Genomic DNA, 24,895 nt, shown 5'->3' with positions numbered 1-24,895 from the left:
TGGAAATTTATCCACTATTTTTGAAATGTTTTGCCTGATGATTATATACATTTAAGTGTTCTTTTTCTTTTGAATTATTTGTGATTGCATACTTGCATGACTCCTACAAAAAGAGGTATTATTTTTTTCCTTAGGAGAGTTAGAATCAAAGTGAAACTGAAAATGAGCAAATACCTGTTGATTGTGACTTGGATGGTTGTTTTCTTTGTTGTTTTATGATTTCCCTACATTGTTTTCATGTTTAATGGAATTTTCAGAGAATGTTCCGGTCATCAAGAACAAAGCAGGCCTTCCCTTGCGTGTTGCTCTGTGTGTTTTTGATGGTGTCCTGTCAGGGGACTTGGCACGGGATCGGGATCAGAAGATCCTGAGTGGAATTGAACCCCTTCTGGTGTCCCCTTGCCCCTCAGCTTGGGCAAGGCTTTCAGATTTGATTCACAGAGCCAGACTCTAGATTTGAGACCAGTTCTACAGATTTGAACCTGTGGAGTGCATGCTCAGAATGCTCCTGTCCAGTTCTTTCCTCCTGCCTCCATCTTGGGGATGCCAGTCACTGCAATACAAAGGACTGGTTGGGCAGTTGCCCTGAATAGTCATGATTACTTCCTAGTCTCCAGTTATTCAAGCTCAACTTCATCACTGGCCTTTTCATATAGATCCTGCATTGTGTTTAGACTCCTGCCCTGCATTTAGGGACCTTGTATTGCCACTCAGATGTGACTTTGAGAGTTTCCATACTAAGACAGCCCTGCTATTCCTTGGAGACTGGCAGTGTAATTCCAGGCACAGCTTAGGTGCTCCGTGTCAGTTCTACACTACTGCTGAGCTATGGTGTGGCACAGAGTCAACACTGTATACTGGACTAAGACATGCCAGCAAGGTTTTGGGTGCAGACAGTGGACTTGGCTCTACTAGACAGGTAATGGACAGGAAATTCCCAGTGATCTCTTCATAAGAAGCCACTTAAAGAAGCTCCCAGGATAACACTACACTAGAACCTTCAGAAATCTTACCCTAACTAAATATGCCTCACTATATATGTACTATGTGCCCTGATTGTCTTGTTTGCTATCCTGTAAAGTCATTCACATCTGCCTGCTGAACTTGTCCAGAATATCGGGCGTACGATCTTTTCTGCATGCCACCCACTCTCAGAGTTTTGTACATTTATTTCCATATAGAACCACCTCCACCAGAAAAGTGCAGAATAGAAAATATGTAAGGGACAAATGTAGAGTGTCATAAACTCTTGTGGAGGTACTGGGATACCATTTCTGGGTTCTTCTTGTGGAGGTAACAACCTAGAGGTACTGGGCTACCATTTCTGCATTCTGGAAATTAACAAGTAGAGGAAGGGTAGGATAGTCACCTTAGCAAGTGATAAATGTGCCTGCCCTGCTGTGTTCCATCCTCACATAGCTGACCTATGTCATGTGAATAAAGTAAAGAGATATGCCTAAAGTATCCCGTCGGAGTTTAACCAGTCGCTGGGAGTAGAATGTGTATTTTTCAAGTGACCCTGTCTCAACTCTCACTACTCTGATGAAGCTTGCAGAAGGAAGAGACTGGCACTGTCATAAAGGCTGTTGAGGGATACATAATCTCCACCCTGCCCAGAAACACTAGTTCAGAACCGTGTGCTTGTGGAATGGTCGAGTAGAATATGGATGTGCTAATGCTTGGAGACATCGCTGCCATGTCAACAATGAAGAGAGATCATACTCTTCTTGATCATAGAGCTATGTTTCTTTGTCTTTTATTCCACCCATGGTAATGCCTGGCATTTAGAGGCTGGCCTCTGTGACCACCTTAAGAATGAATGATCTTGAAGCTGGAGAGATGGCTAAGTGGTTAAGAGCATTGACTGTTCTTCCAGAGGTCCTGAGTTCAATTCCCAGCAACCACATGGGCCATAACCATCTGTAATGGGATCAGATGCCCTCTTCTGGTGTGTCTGAAGACAGGGACAGTGTACTTACATAAAGAATGGATGGTCTTATACACTATGAACAGCTGAAGGCCTGAACATGACGGCAGTCACTATCTAATCTGCTATCTCCCCATGTGATTAGGGGTCAGGGGTATAGATAATTGTTGAAGTCAGATGGCAGAGTAATCACATTTGTATCACTTTAGTCAAATCCTTGAAGAAACAACTTATGAAAGGAAAGATTATCTTGAGTCAAAGTGGTGTGGTTCACCAGAGCAGGAAAGACGTGGGGGTGTCCAGCTCTGCCTGTGGCGGAAATGTGTAGCAGAACTGTTCACATCAGGCCAGACCAGCAGGCAAAGAGTTCGAAATTCAGAGGTCTGTCCCTAGTGACCCACTTCTACAAGCCAGGCCTCACCTCCACCGCTCTCAGAATCATTAGCCTGGGACCAAGTGCTTCAAACATGAGCCCACAGGGAACACTTCAGATCTGAACTGTGACATCTTGCCACTGTCTCTCAGAGGCTCATGGGCATCTCCCGATGCAAAATGCACTTATTTCAACCTCACTGCTCTCTCACAGTCTTAACTCTTCTAAACTTCTTCAAAAGCCAATAGTCAAGTCTTCTTGGAGACTCAGCAGACTGTATCTCTAAGTCTCTATAAAATCAAAACCAGAGTTACATATTTATAACTACATTGGCACAGACTAATGACTCCCATTCCTTAGAAGAGGAAGAATAGGAGGATAACAAGAAAAGATTAGATCAAAGCAAGATCAAAACCCAGCAGGACAAACAGTCAATTCACCCACCAACTCCATGCATCACATCTAGGATAACTGGTGTTGCCCTCTGAGCTTCACGAGCCTTGGGCAGCCCTGCCTCTAGGACACTGCTACTCACAGTGCAAGTGACTGCTCTCCCAGGCCAGTTCCAGGTATTTTTGCCTCTCCTTGGCAGACATCCCATTTTCCTGGCATCTCCACAATCTAAAGTCTCTGCTTCAGCTCAGGCTCCATCCCCATGGTTTCACACAGCCCTCTCCTGGGCTTCTTTCAAGTACAAAGAATCTGCTACACCTTGCCTGGACTCTCCTGTTATTTTCTCTTACTTTGATGCAATTTTCAGTGACATTGTAACTCTTAGATTCTGAATGCCACAAAATGAGGCAAAAGGAGCACCACATAGCTAATGCTTTTTCTGTTGTCTACTTAAGTCTACTTTATAGACAGCCCCTTGAGCCATGGCTACCACACCCTCTGAACCTGTATTGAATCCATATAAATGTGGGAAGATCTTTCCTAGACAATACTTTCTCATAGGCCACCACCTGCAGCTCTCTGCTTTAACTAAAAGTTCTTCAAACACATTTTTTAAACCCCTCAAGCCTTTGATGAGTGGAGTCTGGGCCTCTAGGTCCTTTTCTTACTATTGCAGAGCAAGCCTTGTGCCTCTTCATCAATGGCACCGATTTCTTTTGAATGAAGGGACAATTTCCTCACACCACCTTTGCATCACACATGATCTTTTTATGGACACAGGACATGTTTTGGAATATCTTCTCGTCTTAGTTAGGGTTTTACTGCTGTGAACAGACACCATGACCACAACAACTCTTATAAAGGAGAACATTTAATCCAGGATGGCTTACAGTTACAGAAGTTCAGTCCATTATCATCATGGCAAGAAGCATGGCAGCGTGCAGGCAGACATGGTGCTGGAGAAGAAGCTGAGAGTTCTACATCCCGATCTGAAGGCAGCAGAAGGAGACTACATACCACACTGGGATGTAAGCTTGAGTATAGGAGACCTCAAAGCCCACCTCAGTAATGACATACTTTCTTCAGCAAAGCCACACCTACTGCAACAAGGCCACACCTCCAAATAGTATCTTTCCCTATGAGGCAAACATTCACACACACGAGACCTCTGTGGTGCTAAACCTATCAAATCATAACTTCTCCTCTACATGTTTCTCTGGTTATTAAACATCACAAAGTAAAAGCCATACTCTACACCTTTAGGTTTTGATGACTTTGATCTCTTCTCTGCCAAATAAAGTAGCCAATTGCTTTGAATTTAACCTGATGCAAATTCTCAGGACATAGACAGAATGTAGTTATCATTTCGGCCAGAGTGTAAAACAAATTTCCTGTAGGCGAATTTTCAATAAAGTCTTCGCTTTGGCCTGAAAACTTCTAATTTCCACCAGAATCTTCCAACAAGCTCTGCTTATAATGTTCTAGGGTCTCTCTAGTCTATGGCTCTAAACGCTCACATTCTTCCCACAACCTAGTTCTACAAGACTAGGAACCACAAAGGTAGATTTGCCACAGTGCTGACTCCATCTCACTGGCACCAGCTTACTTTAGTAGTTAATTATTATTTTAGTACCTAGTTGTTATCGCCATGCTCACACACCAAACACAAACATTTCATGTTTGGAAGAAGTGTTTATTTTGGCTCATGATTTTAAAAGGTTGCAACCCATCATGGCAAGGAAGACATGACAATGTTCATGGTGGCTGGACTGAGGGGCATAGGCTTTCCCACCATGAAGGCCCAAGAAGTATAAAAGGGTACACAAGAACCAGGGATGGGTAGAGTGACTCACTTCAACCAGACAGACTCCATTCTTAAAGGCTCGAGATCTTGAAATTAATAGCCTGAGCTGAGGCTCAAGTTTTCAAAATATGAGTCTGTAGGTGACATGTCAGATCCAAGGGCTAACAGGCAGTCGTGCACAACTTAGGCATCCATAGCAACACTGATGCAAGAATGAGACTTGCTGTCCTCCTCTGAGCTTTCTCTCCTGTTGTGACAAGGTGACAGCTCAGGATGGGGGACAGGGAGTGGTTTAAAGTGATGATGACTGTCTCTAGCTCTGTAGATGAGAAATCTGATTCTGGGTATCTGCATGTCTATGCTTCCTTTTAGGGATCCAGGAGTCTTCCTGTTTCTATCATCTCTTGGGGGCTTCAATCTAATCATTGACTCAATTTTTCCCCCTGGTGTGTTTCTACATGCCTTGTCCTCTTCTTTCATCCTGTTAATTTATTTATTTATTCACATTACATCCCGACTGCTGCTCCCACTTCCCAGTCACCTAGATCTTTCCCCCATCCCTATCCTCTTCTCTGACAGGGTAGAGGCCCCCCTGAATATCCTTCCACCCTGGCACCTCAAGTCTCTGCAGGGATAGGAGCATCCTTTCTCACTGAGGCCAGACAAGGCAGCCTCATTAGGGGAATGGGTTCTACAGCCTTTGGGATAGCCCCTACTCCAGTTATTGGGAGATCCACACAAAGACCAAGCTACATATATGCTACAAATGTGTGTCTGGGGGGCAGGTTTCTTGGTCCAGCCTGTATATGTTCTTTGGTTGGTGTTCAGTCTCTGGGAGACCACAAAGGTCTAGGTAAGTTGACTCTGTTGGTCTTGTAGAGATCCTATCCCTTTCGGGACCCTCAAACTTTCCCCCAAGTATTCCATAAGAGTCTCCATGCTCCATCCAATGTTTGTGTGTAGGTGTCTGTATCTGTTTAAGTTAGCTGGGGGAGCCTCTCAGAGGGCAGTTTTGTGAGGCTCCCATCTTGAAGATTATCAGAGTATCAATTGTGTCAGGGATTGGTGCTTGCTGATGGGGTGGGTCTCAGGTTGGCCATTCCCTCAGTCTCTGCTCCTTCTTTGCCTCTGTACTTCTTGTAGACAGAATAAATTTTGGGTCAAAATTTTTGTGGGTGGGTTGGTGTTCTTCTCCCTCCACTGGAGGGACCTGTTTGGCTACTGGAGGTAGTCTCTTCAGGTTTTATATCCATACTGCTGAGTCTCAGCTAAAGTCAATCCCATAGATTCCTAGGAGCCTCCCCAGTCTCCCCTTCCCCCTTAGCCTTGGGAGCTGCCAGTTTCCATTCATTCTCCTGGCCCTCTGGCCTCGTTCCTGTCTCTTGCCCCACATCTGATCCTTAAACCTCCCCATTCCCCTCCTCGTCCCCTCTCCCAACCAATTTCCTCTCTCTGTCTGCCTCCTATGATTAGTTCATTGCCCCTTCTAAGTGAGATTGGAGCGTCCTCACTTGGGCCTTCCTTCTTCCTTAGCTTCTTTGTGTCTGTGGAATGGAGTATGTGTATCCTGTGCTTTATGGCTAATATCCACTTATAGGTAAGTAAATGCCATGCATGTCCTTTGGGTCTGGGTTACCTCACTCAGGATGATGTTTTCTAGTTCTATCTATTTGCCTGTAAAATTCATGATGTTCTCATTTTTAATAGCTGAATAGTAGTCCACTGTGTAAGTGAACCACATTTTCTGTATCCATTGTTTGGTTGATGGTCATCTGGGTTGTTTCCAGTTTCCAGCTATTATGAATAAAGCTTCTATAAACAGAGTAGAACACATGTCCTTGTGGTACAGTGGAGCACCTTTTGAATATTTTCCCAAGAGCTGTATAGCTGGATCTTCAGGTTTCTGAAAAACTGCCAGATTGATTTCCAGTTTGCACTCTCACTAGCAAATGAGGAGTATTCCTCTTGCTCCATATCCTTGACAACATGTGCAATCTCTTGAGTTTTGGGTGGATGTAAGATGGAATCTCAGGGTCATTTTGATTTGTATTTTCCTGATGACTAAGTGTGTTGAACATTTCTCTAAGTATTTCTCAGCAATCAGAGATCCTTCTGTTGAGAATTCTCTGTTTAGCTCTGTACTCCATTTTTAAATTGGGTTATTTGGATTGTTGGTGTCTAACTTCTTGAGTTCTTTATATATTTTGGATATTAGCCATCTGTTTAATGTAGGGCTGGTGAGGACCTCCAAATCTGTAGGCCGCAGGTCTGTCCTGTGGACAGTGTCCTTCGTCTTACAGAAGTTTTTCAGTTTCATGAGGTCCTATTTATCAATTGTCGATCTTAGCGACTGAGCCATTGACGTTCTCTTCAAGAAATTATCTCCTGTACCAATGCATTCAAGGCTATTTCCCACTTTCTCTTCTATTAGATTTAGTGTATCCATTTTTATATTGAGGTCTTTCATCCACTTGGTCTTGAGTTTTGAGCAGGGTGATAAATATGGCTCTATTTTCATTCTTCTGCATGCAGATATCCAGTTAGACCAGCACCATTTGTTGAAGATGTTTTCTTTTTCCCATTGTATGGTTTTGGCTTTGTCAAAAATCAAGTATCCAAAGTTGTGTAAGTTTACTTCAGGTCCTTCAATTCGATTCCATTGATCAACCTGTGTGTTCCTATACTAGCACCATGCAGCTCTTATTATTGTTGCTCTGTAGTATAGTTTGGAATGGTGATACTTCCAGAAATTCTTTTATTGTTCAGGATTGTTTTAGCAATCCTGTTTTTTTGTTTGTTTGTTTGTTTTTCCATATGCAGTTAAGAATTGCCCTTTGGATGCCTGTACAAAACTTTGTCAGAATTTTGATAGGAATTGCATTCGATCTGTAGATTGCTTTTAGGAAGATGGCCATTTTCACTATGTTAATCCTAGCAGTCCATGAGAATGAGAGATCTTCTCATCTTCTGAGGTCTTCTTCATCATTTTATCTTCTTTATCTCATTTAAATCCCCCCTCTGTGTGTGTGCCTGTGTAAATGTGTGTATGTACATGTTAAGGTGTGCATGTGAAAGTCAGGTCACAACCTCTGGTTTCCCTTGTTTGGCATTTGGCTGGAAGCAGGGTCTTTTATTCACTAGTGAGTATGTCAAGCTAGCTTACCCTGAATTGTCAAAGGTTTTTTCCTGCTCTCACCACATGTCTTACCAAAGTAGAACTGACGTTATAAATGTATGCTACAAATCTAGTTTTAGATGTATTCTGGGTATTAGAACCCAGGCCCTCACTCTTGCGCACCAGGCACTTTGCCTATGTAGCCAACTCTCTAGCTTTCTCCTGTTAGCAGTACACCAGTCTATCCCACTAGGGCTCACCATAACCCACTATGACTCCATCTTCATCTAACTTACCACAGCCCTAGAGACACTATTTCTAAGTAAGGTACTGATGGACCTGAATGTCGGAGAAACCCCAGCACCCTGCCCTCAGCTCTATAAAATGGCAGTCACAGCCCCTACCCTGACCTGAGCTGTCATTTCTGTCTGTGGTTTTCTTGCCTCCACTATCAATGTCAACTCACTGTGACTATAGTCTCAGTCTCCCTACACAGGTGTTGACATACAAGTCATATGCTGAAAATACAATTGAATGAACAGTGGCTTTGATGACAAGTCTCTTATATCTCTAAGACTGGGGAGGACTTTTTGTTGAGATTATTATTACCTTCGTATCAAAGACGTGGAGATAACAAGAAAATAAAAAATACTAAAGAAAAAACTCTGTTCAGGGGCAATCTATTTTCCTCTTTCTTTTTCTGGTGGCTTTGGATTCTTACCTGTTTTCTGACTCCAGAGAAATTTTGTACCAGGACTGAGACATCTTAAGTGAGGCAAATATACTATACAAAGCAAGCAACCATTCCATGTACACAGGAATTCATATCTAAACCCAACTCCATTTTTAAGTCAAGGATCAGTTGTTTGGTTTATAATTATCTAATTCCCCATGAATTCCAATTACAGGACAGTTTTAAAATTCAGGTTATGGTACAATTGTTCCCACTGTGGTCAGATTCTGCTGATAGAAAACCCCATCTCCCAAGGCACTATGGGAAAGCCAGTGAAGGACCAGGAGAGGGAGGGGCATCCCAAGGAGGCTAGGTTCTGACTATCAGAATTACAAAAGCAAATGATGAAGGAGAAGCAGGAAGGTGACTTTTTTTTTTTTTTTTGACAGCGTTGCACCCTCTGAACGGAGTCAACCAAGTGGGGAGTGAAAAATTCATTTTCTGATACGGGTGTTGGCAGAATCAGCAGCAGCGATGACTAGAAATCCATAGCTGGGTAGAAAGCTGACAGGGTGGAAAACGAGGGCCTCCAAGGCTGATCCCGCCCCTCGGCTGTCCTGGAACATAATTCCACAGCAATTATTGGTCCTACCAGCTCTCCCAACTGTGGGCCTCAGAGTCCCTGCTAGATGCTGGGCTCTCACGACTCGCCCAAGAAATACAGCACTAACTCCAGCACCAGAGGTTACATGGTCCCAGGTGGGGCTACCTCATGTCCGTGGTTCTCTTACAAGCAGGGCACCGAAGCCGCACGCCATGATGAGCTCCACGGTCTTCAGAAGGCAACAGGCAAGCAGGCCCTGTGTTTATAACTCGAAGCCTGACAGTGAGAAGATGGTGCAACGCGTCGGATGCTGATGTCTGTTCCTCTGTTAAGTGTACTCTGTGGACCCGAGTGACGAGGGTCCCATTTCCAGCACAGCATGGAATGGGTGATCTCCTCAACTGTAAAATGAAGCCGTAAGAGCTCAGCATGAAAATGTATTAGCAACAGTTAGATAAGGGAGGCCTCAGCAAGGCGTACACACTAGCAATTGGTAAAATAATGTCTGTACAAATTGTTTTTGGTACATTAAGTACCTTTCACAGCCAAAATTAAAAAAAAAAAAAAAAGAAAAGAAAAAAAAGAAAAAAAGAAAAAAGTCAAAGAAAAAAAAAACAACAAAACAGAACGTGACACAGACACAGATGGGCACACACATCTACTCATTGTTTTCTTCTCCGGGAAGGTAATTTCATGCAGAATTTTTTTTTTATTGAAATTGTTTCTCTAGTTGACAGATCTAGTGTACAATGATAAATGACAATGTACTGGGCGGCTTGTCGGCTTGTGCTGGGGAAAATCACACCCAAACTCTTTACTAATCACAGGGAGAACACATTCCTCCCAGCAGCAGGCCCGTTTAGCCCAGTGGCCAAGCGAAGTGGCGTTAAATGGCGTTAAATCGCAGGGAGATGAAGTTGAGGACAGATTTACAAATGTATAAGAACCTGTTCACTGACTATGACACTCTGACAGGGGAAAAAAGGCTTATGAAAAATGATCAGGCCATGCCACCGAACCTGTGGATTTCAAAAGGGAAGACAGAGTGGCCTGCCATGCTGGGCTATCCCAAGGGTGCCAGGGGAAGACTGTGTCTGGTGACAGATCCTAAGTTCACAGGCTTCTTAAGGATGCATGCGAGCCAGGACCAAGTCAATGTCTGTCGCCTTAGAAAGTCACCCATTTCAAAGGGAAGGATAATTTGCAAAAGTAGAAGCTGACTAGAGGGAGACAAACCCAAACCAACCGGGAGGCTGGACAAGAGGTTGAGAAGGACTCCCTGAGCAGGTGTCATTGGCAGCTGACACTCAGGAGGTCATGTCAGAGCCCTCTTTGTCTGGGCACCACAGCAAATATCTCAAGGAGGTTTTATCCCTGGTGATGTGTCACACCGAGGCCAACAGAGTCTCTCCTATGAAGAGTGCTTACACACACTTTCCAGACCAAAGCCAGGTGACTAAAAACAGGCAGAGACATGCCAGGTACAATGACCCCAATCAGATCAGCACACTGAAAGCTTGGTGAAGATTGTCTGCAACCCAGAAATAGGGAGAGGGCCGATCCTGTCTTTGCTCTAACACTGGTAAAGGCAGAGACACGTCAAGGGTCAAGATTTTGTCGTAGTAAAAATGAGCAGTGGATTAGAAGCTAATGACTTCATTCTCTGCTTTTAAAATATTCACAGGAAGTCATTCTCAGGGATTAAAATAACAAATACAGCAAAAGATGCCTGTGTTCTAAAACAGTGCAGGGGTTCTGTTTACAATTTTTTTTCCTGCACATAAAAGGATGATATGGTCCTGAAGCTGCTGCAGCTCCTGGTGACTTAGTTGAGGTTCGGGATACAGACTGAGCCTCCTCAATGTGGTGCTCTGCCAATCACATTCTCAATGCAGAAACTTGCAGGCAAAGAACCAGGCCCTGCAAGTTGGTAACTTGGATCCCTTCTAGAATACCCTCCCTGAATACTGCTGACGTCCTGGTGACTCCTGTGAACTACTGACAGTTCAATCCGACATTTGAGAGTGACTGTCAGATAGAGGCAGGGTATGTCATCTTACAGAAACCTCAGCTCAGAATTATGACTTTGGCTCTCCACTGAGGAAGACAGGGAGGTCCAAAAGGATCAAAACAAAAGTGGGCGCCACCCTCCTTTATTAGGGGCACAGCCAGTGACAGATTCAAGAACCCCATGTCCTCAGTGCTTGAGATTGTCCCTACAGCCAGCAGATCAAACGGCCAGCCTGATCTGGTTACACGCTGGTTGACCCAGAACTGTTTGCACACAAGGATACGTTTACTTGAAAGAACAAGTAGGTCTTATGTGTCAAGACCAGGAAAAGACACAAAGAAACAAGTACTGCTCCACAGTGTAGCAACTTATTTTGAGAATTAACTAAGACAAATAAAATGCAATGCCTTTTGATCATGGTTCCTGGTATGTTTCAAAAGTCTGAGTCCACCATGGATTGATGACTTAATTCGGACATTTGAATCTATACTTATGTTGTTTACCTTGTTGGTAAACAAAAAGAAAACTAAAACTACTGAGAAGGAATACAAATGAAACGCCTGGGCTGGAGGAAGAAAGAAAGCTCACTGCCAGAACAAGGGGTTAGAGTCACGCCCTTCTCCTTCCCCTGAACTACTTCAAGCTCATTATTTTTCTATAACACATCTTTCAACACTGCTTCCCAAGACATCATGTTTTAGCAGATACACACTAAAGAGGCACCTACTGTTCAACCTTTGCTACAGAGAACCTCTGAAATGATCTACTTTTGACATCCCCTCTGTAAGACCTCACTCATGTTGCTAGATTGAACTGTAATTACTCGTTTTCTTGCCCAACATTGAATCAGCAAGCAAGAGAGAAGAGGCTAGCTTGATGCGAGCCACACTCCTTCCCAAACACATACTAGTTTTTGGAAGCTTCAGGTTAAAAAAATCAGGCTTGAAACACATGCTTTGCTGCAGTCATCAGCTGCTACTGCAGGGAAGGCATGCATCTAAAAAGGGTCTTAACAGAAGAACAGACCTGCAGGAAGGCAGCCATGCCTTTGAGAGCTGCAAGTTTCTTGAGCTCTTTGATGTAAGGTAAGGCTTCAAGATACCATCCCACCCTTGGGGAAAAAAAATAATAACCCAAGAAAACAGTGAAAGCTTTTTAGCCCAGCGCTACGCTAAAGCAGAAACTGCCTTGTAGAAAACAGTGAAAGCTTGTTAGCCCAGCACTACGCTAAAGCAGAAACTGCCTTGTAGAAAACAGTGAAAGCTTGTTAGCCCAGCACTACGCTAAAGCAGGGACTGCCTTATTAACACATCAAGATCAATTGGTTGACAAGTAGCATCTTCTAATCCAAATAATACTCAATTAAATCTATGCCCATATCAATAATTTATTCTACCAATAAATATTGTTCACGCTAAGGAGCTACATTGACCGTGGTCTGTTCAGTGGCTGGCTGGCCTCCGAGGGTTCTTACTCTCCGAATGTGCTGTGTTTCTGTAGACGGTGCTTTCATTTGCTTCAGTCTGATTCATGCTTGAAAGTGAAGAACTTAAAAAGGCTCTTCTCAAACAAAGTAGGAAACTAACAAAAGAATCAGCCCTGGCTGTGTTGTCTCTGGTAACTGCTCCTTTGATATTAGACCTCAGATTTTACAGCCACTGCATACTGCCCCTTGCTGTGCTTAAAACAGATAGGTCAGGATACAAAAGCAAAAGGAAATAGCCCATGTGAATGACTTGAACTGAGTGAAGTTCCAGCAAAGCTGTGGAGCACAGACAGATGTGGGGCAGAGGGTATGATATAACAGGGTTGTAGGGATGTTACACACACACACACACACACACACACACACACACACACACAAGTCTGCTTTAAAGAGAAGAATTTAAAACTAGCAATAGCTTCCTAATACAAACGAGGATATTTCTTAATGAAAGAAATTGTGCAAAGACATGGTTAGATGCTGATTTCTTCTGTAAGTTTGAAGTTAATCATGGTAATATAAATGCACTCCAATTTTTATTGTTCATCTAAGATTTCTAAATGTTACATTTTATCAGTGTATAATAGTTTGATTTGAGGTAGTTCAAGAAATCAAGTCAACATTTTAAATATTTGTGAATTTCAATTATTGAAAATATATAATGAGTTAAATATAATTATGATATTTTGTGATTTTATTATTTAGGGCAATGTTTTGCAAATCTCTAATTGAATATTGCCTGATTTGGAGCTTGGGGTGCTTTTGGTTTGTAAACAGCACCTTGCAACATAAGTCAAGCTGACCTAGAATTTTCAATTTGGGCCCTCATCCTCCAACTCCTGTGTGTTTTAAACCTGGAAATATAATACATTATTTCCTAGGACAGTGCACTCTGTTTAGTTAGCTAGGAGACCTGTGTACATTGTAACTGACGTGTACGTGTACGTGGATAACTTGTTTCAGGCTATCATTACCTCCTCATCTCAGCAGTGGCTGTTCATGACACCTAACATCTGGTCATGATTCCAACGGAGCAGCAAATCTATCAGTCATGCAGACGCTCTAAGCCCTGTGACACTGATGTGCGGCTATGACACATAATATAAGCATGGTTGTCTCCGTATTTCTGAACACCAGGAACAGCTCGTCTCTTTGCTCCACAAATTTGAGGCTCAGGATACATAGGTACCATATCTTGGCTCCTCTGCACTTCCTGGATTGGAACTGTGGCTTGCTGTGGGCGGGGCAGAAAAGCACACACCTGTCTCTAGGTCATGGGTCGTCTCCACTGGGAGCAGAGTTAGAAAGGCCCCTTCTAGAGCTAGCTGGCAGGTAGCTATAGGCTGTGACACTGCTACTGGGAACAATTATGTGACAGTCATCCAGAAAAAGGTTTGCTTTCTCTCTTACAGAAAAGATTTAAGTCAAAGTACAGTAAGGTGTGTATCTAAATGCAGGAGGCTCTAGACCGTTGTGGGCAGCCTCCCTAGAGCTACATTAAAAACGTCCTTCATGATATCTAGTATCCCCACTGAAAAATAAGCCACAGAGATTTGAGCATGGGATCCTTCTGCTTTCCTGGGAATGTGGCATGGAGACTTTGAGACATGGCTGGGCTCTTCCTAATAACCATCCTCCAGTGGTGTCCTAAAGCGAACCTCTGAGGCCTGCTGGGACCTAGGGCGGCTAAGACCCAGGCCACGAACCAGAAGGGACATCCGAGTTACTTCCAGCTTATGGATGTCATGGGGTCTATGCATGTGGGCAGACAGCTTCCTAGCACAGCTGCTCAGGGTTAGGGAATGGGGACAGTACTGAGGCATAGCTTCCATTGTGGGGAATATTACCCTTGTCCACACCTGTAGACATCTGCTCCCTGGCCAGGGCTACAGAATGCAGCGAAGCATTTTGTTCATGCTAAGGAGCTACCTTGACTGTGGTCTGCTCAGTGGCTGTCTGTCCTCCGAGGATTCTTACTCTCCAGTTGTGCTGGGTTATTCTAGTGACTGCGTTGGACAGCATCCCAATGCCTACCGTCAGCTTTTGTCTCTTGAGTAAGATACCATATCTAGACCTTGGTACCCCTGTCCGTAAATTCAGGCCAAAAGCAGTTCTAACTCATGAGCACATCCTAGAGTTAAATGTGGTAATCCATGTGAAACTCAGGACATCATGGCTGCACACATGTGAAAGGAGTTACTTATGCACATTAGGGTTCTATACTATGGGGAAAGCCCAGGCCGAGTCAGCTAGCTTTCTTTTCCATATTTGCATAGTAAGAAAGCTGTCCACATCTCCTGTACCCGTAGGCTGGATCACTGTCATTTTTCCTCTCCCTGACCGCATCTGTAGCCTGACAACCACTGTCAGCCAACGGACACAGCAGTCTGATCCCACATGCTCATGTTTGCTGCCGTGAATCAGGATTTGCCTGGCGCATACCTCCACAGCTAACCATCTCCCTTGTGATCCCTGCAGCCTTTAGCACCTGTGGGGTGTCCAAGTCAAGGAATAGAGCTATACGCTCTGCTCACAGTCCACAGCTGTTCTGTTACCTGGTGCAGATCTGGGAGAGGTGTTCTGCTCGGTACAAAAGTACTACGGAACAAAACTCTCACAGGAGCAAATACGGAGACAAAGTGTGGAGCAGAGACTGAAGGAAGGGCCATCCAGAGACCGCCCCACCTGGGGATTCATCCCTTTTACAGCCACCAAACCCAGACACTATTGTGGATGCCTAGAAGCACATGCTGAAAGGAGCCTGATATGGCTGTCTCCTGAGAGATCCTGCCAGAGGCTTACAAAAATAGAGGCAGATGCTTGCAGCCAACCATTGGACTGACTGTGGGGTCCCTAATAGAGGACTTAGAGAAAGGACTGAAGAAGTTGAAAGGGTTTGCAACCCCATAGGAAGAACAAGAGTATCAACCAAGTAGACCCCAGAGCTCACAGGGACTAAGCCATCAACCAAGGAGTACACATGGCTCTAGCTGCATATATAGCAGAGGAAGGCCTTGTCATGCATCAATGGGAGGAGAGGCCCTTGGTCCTATGAAGGCTCAATAGATGCCCCAGTGTAGGGGAATTGAGGGTGGGGAGGTGAGAGTGGGTGGGGGGATGGAGGAACACCTTCACAGAAGCAGGGGGAGGAAGGATGGGATAGGAGGTTTCCAGGAGGGGGGAGACAGGAAAGGGATAACATTTGAAATGTAAATAAAGAAAATATTCAATAAAAAAAAGTACTGCTGGCTGCTGAGCATGGAAATGTCACCCTCCTTCACTTAATGCTGTCTTCAAAGTGCCTAGCCTTCCCCACCCCAAGCCTACCTACCTCAGCTGGACCATCAATCCGAGTTGAACTGAGCATCCTATTGGCAACATGGAGCCAACTGCCAGTCCCTGTGGATCTTGCTCTGTCAGTAGTCCTGAAATGTGTTATGTCCCCAACTGAGGTATAAACATTAGTGTGGGAAGAGCCACATTTCCTAGATTCCTGTCCCACTGTGGTTTTGGACCAGGTTTGGAGTGTCTCTGTGGACTCGATTTAATCATCTATAAAATGGGGTTAATCTCATCTGACTCACAGTATGATCTTGGACGTTCATTTAGGTGAAATTTTGGAATGTACTTAGTAGATGAATCACACTATTGGAGGCCCGAGTTTGATTAAGCGAAGGCAAGATTTTCAGTCTGAATTTACCTCTCGCTCTGTAAGCCCATGAGTGCGATGCACCTTTAATGTTGCTTTAATGGGGCTGAGGTTTTTTTTTTTCCTAAACAGTTAATTTAATTCCTGTTGCTAATGAGACCTTCTCTCTGCAAGCAGAGGAAGCAGGCCTCGGGACAGAGGTGGAGAGGAAAGGGTTCCAGTGCAGGATGGAGCGTTCCAGAAAGGTACAAGCGGTTCCGCTGGGGCATCCTAGGCCAGACTACTGATTTATGTTGCACAGTCTTCTCTTGTCCTTGGCCTGTTAGTGATGGTTCATCCGGTGTCTTCTTCCTGGCCTTTGGGTTCTAAAGACTTCTGTGATGGAGTCTCCTCATGGCCATCAGTGAGCCGGCAGTCCCTCCCCGAGGCTGGTGATATCCCAACAGCATGAGAGCAGCAACTGCAGGATAGCCCATCACAGAGAGAAACGTAACAGCGAAGAGGAGCAGAGGAGCTTGGCCTTGTGGAAGAATCAGCGTCTTCCGCAAACGACTCCCTTCATTCCCCTTCATGTAAATGTGTCATCTAAACTGAAGCTGACTTGAAGTGCAGCTCTGACTTGGTTATGTTTGTGAGACAAAAACCAAGTCACGTGTTGCCGGCACCACGCGGAATCTGTCTCTCTCCTGGATCTGTGTCAGGAGCCAATAACGCATCAACATGTTCTAAGGAGTCGATCGGCTTGAGGTCACCGGATCTCTGCGTCCCACAAGTTCAGGGAAAGAGCAGGGGGAAGCAGGTTTTACATAGTGTGGTGTCAGAAGGGCGTCTTCTTTGTATGTTCCTTCTTACTCTTTAAAATGATGACTGGTGGTGAGACTCTTAGAGGGGTTACACAAGTAATGATGGGGTTAACTCAGCAAACTGCTAGTGACTACCCTGGTTACACTAACCAGGCTGTTTTTATTTAGTTTTTCTTATAGAGATGATAGGTGGTAGGGAATGGAGTGGTTTCCCATTCAATAATAATAATGATAATAATAATAATAATAATAATAATAATAATAATAATAATAATAACAACAACAACAACAACTATACCAGAGTTCTCAACAGAGCATGATATTACTACCCCTGGATCTAGAAGAAGAGTCACTGAAGTGTCTAAGATCAGCCCTGAAAGGCTATCTAAGGGCAATTTTGTGAGTGCCAAATGAAACAGCAAGACAAGCAGAGGCTGAGGTTAATGAACATGGTGCTATCTATTGGGCAAGTCTCCAAAATATTAATTCCTTCCTAATGAAGTTTGCACAGTCCTTACCACTCTGAACCTCATCTTCACTCTCTGGCACCCCCCTCCTCGTTCTCACTATCTACACAGCTTTTAAATGTGTCTTCCATCTGGAAGAACTATGTCATTCCCTAGACATCTCCTGCCCCAGCTTCAAGCCACCCAGAAGGTTTCCCTGGAGACCCACCCAGCCCCAGCACAGCCCTGGCTAGGCTTGGGCCGGGGTCAGCTGGAGCCCACGGGCAGGGTCTCCTGCTTGGCATCAGGATGCTGAAATAGCAGCATTTGACACATTTAAAACTTGCTGTTTGTGCAATCACTAAAACTGCACCATTAGCTGGATTTTCAGATTGCATGAGTGCAGATCATTAAGTGTTATTACAGTATTAATTATTAGAAATGTCCTGTACTGCCCAAATTAAATTGGGATAGTCAACGACCTGCGCGTTCCCAATACCACGGATAATTTAACCGGAGATCTGCCGCTCCGGGTAAGGTGTCTCCACACGTGGCTCAGTTATTTCACACTAAGGACCAGCATCATACTCTGAGAAAAGCACGGACCAGATCTTAATATTTTCCTATGGCAAACTTCAAAAGAAAGTGAGCGGAGGTGAACCACGATACCACGATGTGGGAGTTGCTGGGATAACTGGATCCTTGACTGCAGCAGGTCAGCTAATTCCAGCCAGCATTTGCTGCTGTGTACTTCCTGGCTGTGTGATGATTCCGTGCAATCTCTGTATCTAATAGTCTGTGTTTAGCAGCCAAAACAGGAAAGTGAATGAGCTTCAGTATTTAAGGCCAAGTTACTCAAAATCAGATGAACCTTTTAGGAAACAACTTTGAATACATACTCCACAATTACCCCCAAATTGATTTTTTTTTTTAATCCATCATGTCCTTCCAGTTCCTTGCAGAGAGATGTATTCTTGTGGGTAGACAGGGCAGTGGCTTCCCCACAGGAAGAGGGAGGCCACCAGTAGAGGCAAGCAGAGCCTAACTGCCATTCTTCCAGGTGAATGTCTTCATGGTAAGCACCCAGCTGCTTGCCTACAGTCAGCTACGCTGATCATTTTTATAACTCCATAAGTGAAAAGGGAGTCTAGGAAAAATGTACGTAAGACTAATTTATCCCTAAGACATATATTATTGATGTGTGTGAGTAACAGACAGTTCAGTGAAATGATTTATTTCTGATTACATGTCTTTGATTTGCTACCCAAAATTCCTACACTGGAAAAATGACAGCTGTTTTTTTAGGAGTATCCTGATGTCAGGCAGGAGCCAAGGCTTGAATCCAAAGGTAGTTCTTCTTGCTCCAGTACCATTCTCACCTGCAAGGTATCACCAAGGACGAGAAAGTCAGAAGGAGCTCTTGATGTTAACTCTTCCATTCTGTGTCCTTTCCCATAAGCCCCTCCCCCTTCCAAGTGTGAGTCTGCACAGCCGTGAATGGGGGCATCTCACTCCAATTCCAACCCCAAGTTAGCGACAACATGTTAAGTTCCAAGCAAATATAAAAATGTCTTCTATTGCCCCTCAGATTGGATATTTAAACAGTTGTGATTTACAAAACCCCAAAACATTTGGTTTTGAAGCTTAATGTCAAATGCAAAGCTTAGGTATATTAAATCCATAGCAATTCCCCCAATGAGGTAGCCCCAAATTGGACAAAATTTGAGCTATTGAATGACATTTAGTGTTGAAAATAACAATGAATATAAACACTATGAAGAAAATAGAGAGATTCACTGAAAATATAATGTCAAATGTCATGTATATACATAATATAAGATTACAACTTACACTAACAGTTGTATATTGAAAATAGAAATGTCAAAACTCAGATTGATATGAATATTTGTATTAAAGGCAATGCATATATGGGTATAGTTTACCTCTGTAATGAAACCTTTAACAACTTGGGGTTTCGTGACGATCCTCACCTCCTCTCAGGCAGCAGCTTCACTTGACTGAGATGAGACCATTCACATCAAGCTGTCTCTGTGCAGTGAGTGATGACTTGGTCAACATAGACTGTGGTTTCTCTAAAGTTTGTAGAAAGAAGGTTCAGGGGCAGCAAGGACTGGAGACAGAGGATCCAGGGTGTGTATCCTAGCTTGGCTTGATTAAGGCTTGAAGAACAAGAGTAGGAGTTTTTCCTGGCCTTCCACCAACTTCTGTAGGCCCTGCCAGGCATCTCCATATTGTTCAAAGAAGGGGGTGTGGAGCACACACCTTTTCATTCTCCTGTTCAGGCAAAGGGACATGGGGCATAGGAGTGGGCATCTCCAGTGTACTTATAAGAGGGCAGTCAACCTTGGGCCTGTGGGACCAGAGTCAACCTTCTAGGGATGGTTTATCGAGGTGTCTCCAGAAGGCACAAAGTAGAAACAGTTGTAGATATTACTAGGAAAGTGTATGGACCCAAAGGCGGAGAGGAAAATGCATGGAGATGACAGCTCAGGTTCATCTTCATCCCCTACAAGGCAGTGTATGCGGCCAAGGCTGACCTTGCAGGACTGAGCCCTAGCAGCTATCTGCCATTATCAAAGACTTAGAACCTCGCCCACTTCTCACAGTGGTTACCAGTGAACCTGATCCTGTGTATCACACCAACGCACACATCAAGCTCTGAAGGCCTTGCTCTCTCCCATTCCCTCTCTCAATTTCCCATCCTGCCATGGGATCCTAGGTGGTAGGTAGGAGGTGAAGCAGGCACCCTGGGTGGTAGAGAAGGATCTGCTATGGGAGGTAACACCACTACAAATCAGTTACAGGCCTCACAAAGAACTAACAGCATCAGAGGGTTGGAGCAGAGCCTCATCCCTTAGCCCTCCAGGTCCTGCAAAGGCAGAAGAGACATGGAGAGAGAAGAAAATGGACAAAAGGGGGAAGGTTGACAAATGAAAAGGCACTGAACCTGCCTTAGTCTTCCCCAGCCTAGCTAGCCCTTAGTGAAATCAGGGCCACAGACCTCTGCAGTGACAAAACTTGAAACAGGCCTGCCATGCCTTTCTTCTTTCATCTTTAGCCACTTCTTCATATATGCAGCTGGAGTTCTAGTAACACGGAGATATGATGGCCTCACACACCCTGCTCTTACCTAGGGCAATCACCACTTGTTGAACAGACTTTAGACAAGCTATATTTGAGGGGGAAATGATCAAAGAAAGATTTGGTATCTCTCTTGATGCCTTCCCCCCTTCAGTGAGCCCCAAACTTCTTAGAAACTTTCTTCAAACTTATCAGTAATGGGTTTCTAGACGTCATCTGCTCATGGTGGGGGTGACAACGTTTCAAATACTTGTCCCTAGGAAAAAAGCAACAGGAGCACCCCAAAGCAAGGCCCTCCTTCTTTCTCCTCCACGAGAGCCACTCGCAGCCCATACAGACTGCTCCCCGAAAACACCGGTGCTGTCTGTGACTTCAAAAGAATGGAGAAGAAATTAAGCATAAAAACGTGTTAAGGCAAAGTTGAGATTACAAATTTAAGCATGAAAACGTCAGCAAATGTGAACGTCGATGCTGTAATTGTAGCTTTCCCTCAAACTCATCTCACATCCAGGTTGCATTGACTGCATGCTTAGAGGTCTAATTAGCAATGTGAGTGGCTATGGGTGATACGGATGAATACTTTTATTACACGGGCATCTTGCAGCCTCGGATCTTGTGGGAAGCACCTTGAAAGTGGGGGTCTCCTCCCATCCATCATGTAAAGTACCCCTCCTTTCATCCAGTGCTGGCCCAACGAAAATACAGGAACTCTGGGAAAATGTTCAGTGGGTGTTCATTTCACAGCTGGAGAAGCAGCCATGGGTTCCAACAGCACCACACTCTCCCTTGCATGCAGAGAGGCTACCCAGTTGTAGATAGCTACAACTTCTAAGAATGACTACCCAGGGGCTATCAACAACCTCTCAGCCTCAACACTATCTTCCTTTACCTCAGAAGTCCCTTGCCCCAACTAACACACTTCCAATTTCAATTCCTTCTTTTAAAATTATTTGTTTTTATTTTATGTATATGAACGTATGCATACAAGTGTTTGTGTGTACTATGTATATGCCTAGTGCCTGAACAGTCCAGAAGAAGTCATCAGAGGGCCTGGAACTGAAGTTTCACACTGTTGTGTGGGGCTGTTAACTGAACTCAGGACCCTTACAAGAATAGAAAGTGTTCTTAGCCCACGGGCCAGCTCTTCAATCTATTCCTTTTCAGAAAACACTTTTGAGTTAGATTTTCTTTTGAAAAGAGTTTAGAACATGTCTTCATTGATATAAAGCATCATCTTATTCAAAAATGCTTCTAGACACACAGTTTGACACCTGTATAGGCAAGCATTTCTGGATTGGTCCTGTGTGTGCAGGTGTATGTACGTACATACACAAGTTGTGCAGAGATCAGAGGCCAACCCCAAGTGTCACTCCTCAGGAACCTTTCATCTTGCTTGTTCCTTTGGTTTCAGCTGTACTGTTTGGTTTTGAGACAGGTCTCTCTCTGTATCCCCAGCAGGCCTGGAATTCCCAGGGTTCCACCTGCGTCTGTCCTGCAAGCTCTAGGACTAAAGCTGAACAACACCACACCAAATCCATATTGTTTTGTGAGGCAGTTTCTTATTGGCTTGGGACTAACCAGTTCCCTTAGTCTCACAGATTTATCAGCCCCCAGTTCCGAGCTCCTGGGATGGAAATGAATCACCACACCTAGTGTTATTTTTGTTTGTTTAGTTGGTTTGTTGGTTGGTCAGTTTGTTGGTTGGATGATTGGCTGGTTGGTTGGTTTTTGTAGTAAGTTTATCATCACTACCACCACCCCTATTTTTTTTTCTGGAGAATTTCATATATAAGTACATTATTTACTCTTTTCATACCATTTCCTCCCTTCTCTCACCATCTAACTCTTCCCATGTCCCACTACAAATATGTGACTTCTTTATTGTTGTTACCTAGATGGGATGGTTTAAATGAGAAAAGTCCCTCATGGGCTCAGGAACTGGAACATTCGGTCTCCACTTGGTGGCACTATGGGATGTTTGGGGAGGTTGTGGGACCTCTGGGAGGTGAAGCCTTGCTGGAAGAAGTGTCACAGGGGGTGGGGCTTGGGATGCATGCAGCCTCACCCACTTCCTGTTTTCTCTGCTCTGTGGTTGCATTGAAAGATGTGAGGTCTCACCTCACTGATCAAGTGGCCATGCCCATCTTGTTGCCAGTCTTCCCAGCCATGACAGATGGTTACCCTTCAGGCAACACAGACCAAAATAAAAACTTTCTTCCAGAAGTTGTTTTGAGTTGCTTTTTTATCACAAGAAGAGGAAAAGAATGACCACAGTTTGTGTGTGTGTGTGTGTGTGTGTGTGTGTGTGTGTGTGTGTGTGTAACCTACTGAATCTGGCTAGTATTGTTGGCATATACTGAACTCTGAGGAAAACTGATTCTGTCATTCTCTCTGTCTTTCTGTTTCTCTGTCTGCCTCTGTGTCTCTGTCTCTGTGTCTCTGTCTCTGTCTCTCTCTCTCTCTCTTGCTCACTCACTTGCTCGCTTACTATATTGATGGTCTATACCTCTCTATGTAGGGATGAGGCCATATGAAATTTCCATACCGAATGGCATCACTATCCAAGCTTTCTTTAGGTGACCATATCATTGAGGCTTCACAGGCACAGTTTTCCTGTTATGTCTAGGAGATGCTACACAGCACCATGTGGCCTGGTCCTCTGTTCTTACATTCTTTTCTCCCCCCTTCTGCTTTTTTCACTGTACCTCAGAGATGGGGGCTATACAGGAGCTCTATCAGTTGGTGCTGTCTTCCCAAGAACACACAGCTCTATATATGGGTCGAAGGACTGAGCTTAGGTCTGCACACTCATGAAGAAAGCCCTTCACCAACTGAGCTCTCTCTCTGGCTCCGACATCCAGTTTTGCCTACCTAGCCATTGCTTTCACACTGGACATAACTTTTTCAAAAAATAAATAAATAAAACCCTTTAAATAGAGCACCAAAACTCAGAACTACCATTTTTTCAATTGATTTTTTTCCTAGGGTTCAATTCTCTTTAATGTGGTCTTTTTAGGACCTTACAAGATTGTAGAGTTTACTGAGGAAAATTTAGATGAATTGAAAAACAACAACAAAATAAAACCCCACATTCCCAGCACAATAGTAACTATAAATTGGGCAAACCTACTGATGAAAATCTCTAGAATATCCCAAAGCATGCATGAAGAGCTGTCGCATTTCAAGCACACCTGAAGTATCCTCTTTGCTTAATATTTAATAACTAACATGCTAGGCAATGATGACAGACTTCCCCTTAAACAGGGAAATCTCTTCCTCGAATACAACATGTTGCTGTAGGTTCTTCCATCAAGCTAGAAGGGTGCCAGTGGGAGAGGCCATGGGGATGTGTGAGTCAGCAGGGCACAGGAGGACCATAGGAGGATCATGACAGTAGAAGAGGAGAGAGGAGGGGGAGCCCTGCGGGGGGACAGGATGGTTAGGGGGAATGAAGGATTGCAGGTGATATTTGTGGAGGGCTGAGGCTTCAAGAGCCCACAGAGCAGAAAAACAATCATAGAAAACCCGGTGGAGGAGGAGCCAGCAGAGAGGGTGTGTGCAGAGTTCTTCACTCCTTTCCTGGTCCTCCTGTTCTCCATTCTCTTGCTCTCACGCTCCTGCTCCTGCTCCTGCTCTACAACCTCATCCTCTCACCATTCTTTTCTTCTCCCTCTTCCTATTCTTCTCCTTCTCCTTACTTCTATTATCCTTCCTCCTGCTGTTCCTCTACTCGGAGATTCTCCCCTTGCTCCCCATCATGCCCCTTCTTGTCCTCACCCATTTCCTGCTCATAACCTCCATCCGGAGTCACCAAGCCACACTTACATTGCTCACAGTCTCTTAACATTCTTTACACCTTCTTCCTGTGTCTAATTTATGCTTGAGCACTAGAGCAGGGTTCCCAGTTGCTGACACCAGGAGTCTTGAATGCACCATGTCTCAGGTCAATGTTGCCAGGACTACTCAGATGGTCTTAGATCGTTCCACAGTGTCCTTTGAGTCTGCCTCCTTTACACGTGTGTTGTTGTGGGTTCTGTCTTCCATATGGGATCTTCTGAGATGTTCTGTGGAAACCAATAGGCTTTGAAAGCCAATAAAAGATGAACTCTCCTGATATTGTATGATATTTTATCACATGTAGCTTCTGTAACTTTGGGCAGTTCCCATTATTGTCACCTTACACACACACACACACACACACACACACACACACACCCCACATGAACATACACAGAGGGAAGGGGATCCACATACTTCATCATACATACTTCGCTACTTGTTCATACCCTGCACTTGCCTATATTCACCTGTTGGGACAACTGTTCCATCCTGAGTATACTCCCCTAGTCTCTTCCTGCACAGTTTGGCTACCTGCCCCACCTGCACCTGCCCCACCTGCAACTGCCCCACTTGTACTTGCTCCACCTGCACCGGCTCCACCTGTACCTGCTCCACCTGCACCTGCCCCACCTGTACCTGCTCCATCTGCACCTGCCCCACTTGTACCTGCCC

General features: G+C 44.4%; 1 long non-coding RNA gene across 5 annotated transcripts in view; it reads right to left on the bottom strand.

Moving 5' to 3' along the window:
- Positions 1–18,459: 18,459 nt before the first annotated feature.
- Positions 18,460–24,895, bottom strand: part of LOC116087744 — a 23,118-nt gene continuing 16,682 nt past the window's right edge. For 2 of the 5 annotated variants that reach the window (XR_004117607.1, XR_004117606.1), the window contains 3 exons: positions 24,209–24,464; positions 19,225–19,576; positions 18,460–18,660 (listed from right to left, as the gene is read on the bottom strand). This is a non-coding gene — a long non-coding RNA (uncharacterized LOC116087744). Of the gene's footprint in view, positions 18,661–19,224; positions 19,577–23,582; positions 23,804–24,208; positions 24,465–24,895 lie in introns of those variants that run through there. The other 3 variants (XR_004117608.1, XR_004117609.1, XR_004117610.1) reach the window with 3 other exon arrangements.

Source organism: Mastomys coucha, unplaced genomic scaffold (assembly GCF_008632895.1).
Source record: "Mastomys coucha isolate ucsf_1 unplaced genomic scaffold, UCSF_Mcou_1 pScaffold13, whole genome shotgun sequence".
In the NCBI taxonomy this organism is placed as follows: Eukaryota; Metazoa; Chordata; class Mammalia; order Rodentia; family Muridae; genus Mastomys; species Mastomys coucha.
Note: the sequence above shows the minus strand (reverse complement) of the source record. Positions and strands in the feature narration are given on the sequence as shown.